Source organism: Paramormyrops kingsleyae, unplaced genomic scaffold, assembly GCF_048594095.1.
Source record: "Paramormyrops kingsleyae isolate MSU_618 unplaced genomic scaffold, PKINGS_0.4 ups173, whole genome shotgun sequence".
In the NCBI taxonomy this organism is placed as follows: domain Eukaryota; kingdom Metazoa; phylum Chordata; class Actinopteri; order Osteoglossiformes; family Mormyridae; genus Paramormyrops; species Paramormyrops kingsleyae.
Genome location: NW_027326111.1, coordinates 34,396 through 42,231, shown reverse-complemented (window position 1 = coordinate 42,231; position 7,836 = coordinate 34,396). Strand labels below are relative to the sequence as shown.

Here is a 7,836-nt window from a genome sequence, read left to right as displayed (position 1 = left end):
TGGGACAGGACGCAGGGGAGCAGGGGGAATTACCTGATTTGGTTTCCCTACCAGCTGACAAATGTGACACGAACGACAGTATCGCTTTACATCCGAATTTATACCGGGCCAATAGAAGTACTTTAGTATCCGAGCGAGCGTCTTCCTAACTCCCAAGTGGCCAGAACACGGGTGATCATGAGCTAAAGCTAATACCTGGTTTCTGTGGGAACACGGAACAACCACCTGAAACACCGTAGCCCACTCCATTGGAGACTGAGGAGGTGTCCACTTCCTCATTAACAGATCACGGTCAACAAAGTAAGCCACCGAATGGTCTGCTAAGGTTGCTTTCTCTACGGCCAAATCATAACACTCCGTCAGAGACGGGTCAGCTCCCTGAGCGGCGGATAATTCCTTTCGCGTACACCCACCATCTGTAGCTTGGGGTAGAACTGGGTTTTCTATTTGTGGGGGACTAGCACATGGGGACGGAATAGATACCTTTCGTTCAGCCATGAAGGAATCAGCCAGGTCGATGTCTGCTAGTTGTCTAGCTTGAGCACGAGTATAGACACAAGCGGGAAAAGCACCAGGGAAATCAAATTCTAAGTTGTCAGAGCCACTCTCTGGTTCTGACGCTACCTCAGGTAGAGGAACTACCTTACCTCCCGCAATGTCATTCCCCAAAATAAAAGATACACCCGAAACAGGAAGTCGAGGTCGAACAGCAACTTTCACAACACCCGAAAAATCATTGGTCTCTAAGCAAACCTGGTGGAGAGGCACTCTCATGGTTCCTAGTTCAATACCTTGAACCAACACATCAGAACCGGCATAAGACGAGTTATCAAAGGGCAACACAGATTCCAAAATGAAGGACTGAGCAGCACCAGTGTCCCGTAGGATCATAATAGGACACTTAACATCAGAGTTCAACAGAGAAATAAAACCAGGGAATACAAACGGCTGGAAGGAGGGTTCAACAGAGTTAGGTGACATCGGAACATCAGAAACGGGAACACAATCCGTAACAAGTACCTTTTTCACATTCGAACGAGCGTTCTTGCGTCGTAACGCAGGACAAACAGAGATGAGGTGACCAACTTCATGACAATAAAAACATTCTCTAGTTTCTACCGGTGGGGCCATCGGGGCAACCTTCGCAGGAGGCGGCACCGGTCTGGGATGGAGCTTACGAGGCAAAGGAGTAGGGACAAACACAGTTCTGTGGGTTAATACAAACTCATCGGCCAGGGTAGCGGCTTCCGCAAGAGACATAGCTTTCTGTTCATTCAAGTAAATAACCACACGATCAGGCAAACAATTTTTAAACTCCTCTAACAAAAGCAGTTCCTTGAGCTGATCGAAGTTAGTCACACCACTAGCGGTACACCATTTATCAAAGAGGAGTGACTTTTCCCGAGCGAATTCCACGTGGGTTTGCGAGGCGGATTTACAAAGCTTCCTGAAATTCTGCCGATATGCTTCAGGCACTAGTTCGTATGCTCTCAAAACTGTAGCCTTCACAATGTCATAGTCGAGACTTTGCTCCAGACCAAGGGCTGAACAGACCTCTTGAGCCTTCCCCACGAGTTTGCATTGCAGCAGTAAGGACCAAAGATGCCGGGGCCAATTCAAGGTGGTCGCAATGCGTTCGAAGATGGGGAAGTAAGCGTCTACCTCGTTTTCCCTAAAAATGGGCACAAGTCCAATGTGACGGCTTACATCAAAGCCAGTAGTTTCCCTCTCAGGGGATCGAGTAGGAACCGGGGGAGATGGAGCATTAGGACGCACACTCTCGTCCAGTGAACCTACACCGGCACGAGCGGTGGAGCGGTCGGCATCAAGGGGCGAGCTTACCTTACGAGGGTGAGGAACAGGCGGTTTTGGACCTGCCCTCGCCCTTTGCATGTTAGCATCCCGTTCTGCCTCCAACTCCAAAGCCCTAATGCGTAAGATTTGGGCTTGGCAGTCCTGTTTCTTAATCTCCAGTTCGGTTTCTCGGAGTCGAATTGTGAGGAGAATCTCCTCCTTAGACGAGCCGGGACTTCCGGGATCCATGCGAACCCCTGGCACCGAGCCTTCTGCTTCCGCCGACGCAGGAGACCGGTGTGGGCAAGGTGCAACACCCGAAAGTTCACCTGGCTCGGGCAGAATACCTTGCATGACTAATTCGTCGTGCAGGACCCGCTTAATTTCCTGCTTCGACGCACAGATCGGAATCCTGACGTTGAAAAACCCCGCAATGGCTACTAGGTCAGCTTTCCTGCAAGATTCAAAGTGTTCCTGCGTGGGGTTCAGGGTAAACTCGAGCAGGTCAAAGGTAGCCATACTGCAATCCCAAGTACACCAACTATCCCCACTATAATCAATCCGCCAAGCAAAACCGAAAGTACACAGAAGGACAACACAGAGGAACGAAGATATCCCAGACAGGAATATCCCGGACGAGCCCCCAATTCTGTTACGACCCTGTCTAGGGGTTAGGGTGTAACAGAGGAAGGGAATGGGGAAAGGGGAACGAGGGGAACACAGGGTGTGGTGTACAAGGGAACACACGTGGACAAAGGGGATATTTTTATAGTTTTTTATATTTTATTCACGCAAGACAGACAGAACAAATGGTTTAGTGCAAAAAGACTCAGGAGTGATTATCGCCAAAATAAGAAACAAAACCCACTTGTCCAACACAACCCAATTCTAGCTTAACTAAGTGTAAAACCAAACAACAAGTGATACTCCTAACTCCCTATCCAAAAACAGTCACAAAAACTTCCAAACAAAACCGGCAATCACTCCCTAAGCACCAAACAATCACAAATCCTACACATACACAGCACACAGCAAAGCGTCAAAGTTTAAGGGGCGCGCGAAGACGTAAACCAAAAACAAGCAAAAGATCGATAACCAGAAAAGCAAGCAAAACCGGGCGAAAGTACAGAAAGGGGTAAGGCAAAGAATCGTAAGTCAGGGAAATCAAAAAGTCATACACAAATATCAAAACCAAGAAAACAATCCAATAATAATCAAGTAATGAGCTAAGCTCTCGAAGTGTCTCTCTGTCCGGCTTTTATCCCTCTCCGGACGGACGTGACGAGGTCGGGCTGGGCCGGAAACGAAGGCGGGGTCCGGAGGTAGGGGTGGAGCCAGGCCAGGTCGTGGGCATTGTCGTGGGCGGAGTTCGGATGTGGAGGCGGAGTAAAAACAGCGGCACGTAACACATGTCACTAGTCACAAGTACCAGCGAAAAAACTGGCCATCAACCTGACCATACATATACAAACATCACATTATAGGGGGTAGACAGCTCAGGAAGACGGGGGATATAGGAAGAACAGAGAAAACAGAATTACATGAGGAGAGAGGAGGAGAATTAAAAAACAGCCCCCAGACTGTACTCCAGTAGAGAGTACAATGTAGGAACAGAAAAAAACACCTCAGCAACATAAGCACATGGTCACTACACCTTACAACATAAAAAGTCGTGACTCGCAACAGGGGAGGGAAATGGGGATGTGGAGATAGTCCAGCATAGACAAACAGCCATCCGGTCCTGCAGCCAAATCCAGCGCCGGTCACAGACTTGCCTGTTCACGCTGGGGGTATGAAGCAGCGAAGGCGTGGGTTGGGGGGAGGGTGCAGTGAGTGCGTATCTGTACGTATGTATATGTGTGTGTGTGTATCCAGGTGTCCTTGGGATTGGGGGAGAGGAATGCAAGAGAGTCTCACTGCCTTGTTCTTCCAGGGGAGTTGTTGAATTAAGTAGCAGCTTTGGCCAAGGCCAGTGCTGATTAGGGGGGAGCCGAAAGCAGATAGAATAGGGTTGTTTGGGTTTTCAGGCGAGAAGCTGTAATTTCGCAACTACTGTAATGTCCACGCTGGTCTCCGCCATCCAAAATCCTTTGCAAAGCCGTGAGCTTCTCCGTGATGTTATCCAATTTGCAATCTATAACCACAGTCTGAGTGCCAACAGCTCTGCCAACTCCGTCATCCCGGCCAGCCTAGTGGGGCTTTGAGCAGCTGTCACCGTTTTCTTCAATTTTTCGATAAACCAGGGCAATGCCTAATCCAATCAGCATAATACCTGTAATCATGGTTCCAAATAGGTAGATATCTTCGATGTCCTCCACGGAAAGAGCTGCCAGACACACGACCCTCCACTTCTCCCATCCATCCATCATGTAGCCAGCTGCATACGTTCCTGCAGGACGAGAAGATGATGTCAATTGTGTTGAGAGACCAGCTGATCAAATCCATGATTTTCTTAGTTTTGAAGAGCAGGGCTGAGAGAGTCTCTCAAGTATAAGACAGTAGACTGGACGAGACGAGAAGAGCAAAGCAGGGAAGATAAGGGGAGAGAGAGGGAGAGAAGTGCGTCCGCCTCCGCTGAGAGCTGAAGAAGAAGTAGTTATTAACTATATAATATTTATGCTCAGATACATCAAAAGCATACTTTCAAGATTTATCATTCTCTCAGTCTACCACCTCTGAAAATCCTTTAATAACTGACAAGACTCAAATGTAAATCAAACCATAATAATAATAATAATAGGAACTAGGGAACTGTGCTTGGTCCAGGCTACTTTGCAACAATATCCTCCAAAGAGGCTGAACCCGTCACTCGCACCGATGACCATTTTGGCCCCTCAGGGAGTTCTTACCTTTGGGGAGGTAAAGCCGGTTTCTGAGTCTGACTAATGCAAGCAATTGGAGCTAATGGCAGACAATGAGCCTGTGGCATACAGGAGGTGCAATCCCCAAACCACTTCCTCCTGCACCTTTCTTGGCTCCTTCTTCCCCTGGTCAAGCCAGTGAATCCTCACGTGCCCAGGCTGCTGGACAGTCTCAAAGCTCTCGAAGGATTCTCCCGATGCAATTGTACTGCTTAGCCCACTTGCCCAGGACCTGCCGACAATAACGACTCTGGAGATGATAGAAGTGTTTCTTTTCTATATTAATGAAAGAAAACATGATAGAAGATGAGGCACATCTGCGTTGTGCTGAAAAGGACAGTGCAGCATTCCACTCCAGAGGAGGCTGCTCCGCTCGCCAACTCTCCACTGCCCGCCGCTGTTCCTCTCATCAGCTCCAGTAGTGGAAAGGAGCAGAAGTGCCTACTGGAGGTCCCCATGGCTGCCTCATCATCCGGCCTAGTGCCTCTGGCCTCCTGTCCCGAACCTGACACTGAGCTAGTACTACAGGCTCCTGACCCAAACAGAGCCACATTCCCTGTAGGCTCCTCGCTGCTATATCCCATTGGCGTCCTCAGTTCTGGTCCTTCTGGCCCTTCCAGCTCCACCAGTTCCTTAATGCTGTCTGGTTCTGCCTGTGCCTTGGCACCCTCTGGACCTGTAGATTGCTCAACACCCCCCAGCCATGTTAGTCTATGTTAGCCCTTGACTCCTGTACCCTTGAGGGGTTTTGCCTCTCCAGGGCACATGCTCTGGAGAGCCTATCCTCCACATCAATTATTTTGTCTTCTAGGGTCCAGAAGATACCCAGTTTTGTCGATTCACCCATATGTTTCAGTGACCTGTCCCACCAGTATTTTCCACTTAATGCTACCCTGGTCGAGGAGACTCTTCGCAGACACCATGTCCCCAACAAGATTAACAACCTCATCTTGGACTACTACAACAATTTCCAGATGAGAATGACCTCCGGGTCCTTTATATCTGGGTGGCATAGGCTTGAGAAGGGAATTATTACTGGTTGCACCATCTCAGTATCCCTTTTCACCCTTGCCATGAACATGGTGATGAAATCTGCAGAGGTGGAGTGTCGCGGGCCACTGACCAAGTCTGGAGTGCGGCAGCCACCTATCAGAGCTTACATGGATGACCTGACTGTGATGACTTCATCAGTCCCTGAGAGCAGGTGGATCTTATGAGGGCTGGAGAGTCTCATGTCATGAGTTTCAAGCCAGCAAAGTCAAGGTCCCTGGTCTTGAAGAGGGGGAATGTTACGGATAAGTTCCGATTTAAGATTTCTGAGACCACCATTCCAACACTGTCGGAAAAGCCAGTCAAGAGTTTAGGGAAACTCTTCGACTGTAGCTTGAAGGACACAGCTGCCATCCACAAAACCCGTGAGGATTTAGGAGTCTGGCTTACCAAGGTTGATAAATCTGGTTTGCCTGGTCGTTTTAAGGCTTGGATTTACCAGCATGCCATTCTTCCCAGGGTTTTGTGGCCACTGTTACTGTATGACGTCCCAATGTCAACGGTGGAAGCTCTGGAGAAGATGATCAGCAGTTATCTGCGTAGGTGGCTTGGTTTTCCGAGGAGTCTGAGTAGCGCTGCCCTGTACGGGACCACAAACACTCTTCAGCTCCCTTTCAGTGGCCTCTCTGAAGAGTTTGTGGTGACACGGACAAGAGAGGCCATGCAGTACAGAGACTCCAGGGACCCCAAAGTGGCAGCAGCGGGCATTGAGGTCCACACAGGCAGGAAGTGGAGCACTGCCAGAGAGCTACAGGTGGCAGAGGCACGGCTGAGACAGAAGGCCCTTGTCAGGACGGTGGCAAGAGGGCGATCAGGCCTGGGCTTCTTCCGAAGTAGTCAGGTTTGCACAGCCAAAGGAAAGGAGCGACAACATCTTCTCCAGGAGGAAGTGCATGCAGGTGTAGAGGAAGTGAGAAGCAGCAAGATGGTGGAACTCAGACAGCAGGGAGCCTAGACAAGGTGGGAGAACATGCAGCAGTGGAAGGTATCATGGGCAGATCTGTGGCGGGCAGATAGCCACCGAATTTGTTTCCTGGTCCATGCTGTGTATGACACCTTGCCTAGCCCTGCAAACCTTCACACCTGGGGCAAGAGTGAGACACCTTCCTGCCCCCTGTGTGCTGGAAGAGGATCCCTTCAATACCTCCTTAGCAGCTGCCCCAAGGCCCTGGCCGATGGGCGTTATCGTTGGTGCCATGACCAGGTGCGTAATGCCATCTTCTTCCAAAAAGCTGGAGAGAAGCCCCATTCCCGCCCACAGATGCGTGTAGGGCGGCTGTCCACAGCCTCAGATTGGCAGTTGAGAGTGGACCTTGGGAAACAGCTAAAGGTCCCCGAACACATCACTCAGACAAGACTGCGCCCAGACTTGCTTATCTACTCAGACACCACCAAGCAGGTTATCATGTGGGAGCTAACTGTGCCGTGGGAAGAGCACATGGAGGAGGCGCATGAGAGGAAGTTGGCAAAGTACGAAGACATGGTGGAGGAGTGTAGAGGCCAGGATTGGCGGGCTTCCTGTGAGCCAATTGAAGTGGGCTGCCGGGGGTTTGCTGGCCGGTCATTATGTAGAGCTCTGGTAGGTCTTGGAGTAACCGGAGCTGTCAAGAGGGGAGCCATACGTTCCATCACTGAAGCTGCAGAAAAAGCCACGCAGTGGAGCACATGGGTAAGTGCTGCTGGGATGCAATCCGGGACTTGATCAATCCCAGATGGGTCACCTATGTGTGAGGGGGTCTGATGTTGAAAGACCCGAAACCCCCAATGACCCCGGGAACATCACTGATGATGCATCCTAGAGATGAATTTAAATTCCTGGTTCCCTGTCCTATTCACACTTCTGTCCCCATGGTACTCCTACCTATCTGTCCTCACTGGTTATGTCTTGTCCTGTCTGTCCCTGTGTCATACTTTCCCTCTTTTCCCCAGTTCCCCGTTAATGTCTGTGTCTGTGAAGTCTGCCCTGGTGTGTATGGAGTCCATTTGGATTTCCATTGCATTCCGTCCGGTTTAGTCCTATGTCTAATGTTTATTCATATCTAGTCTGCATCCCTGCCATGTTGCCTGGTCAGTCCTGAGTCATGTTCTGGTTGTTTTGTCTCCCCCAAGGTCCTTGGTCTGCATGTGCCCT

General features: G+C 50.0%; 1 pseudogene; it reads left to right on the top strand.

Annotated features, from left to right (window-relative positions):
* The first annotated feature begins 4,961 nt into the window (after nucleotides 1-4,961).
* Nucleotides 4,962-7,374, top strand: LOC140587228 (uncharacterized; annotated as a pseudogene).
* The last annotated feature ends 462 nt before the right edge of the window (nucleotides 7,375-7,836 follow it).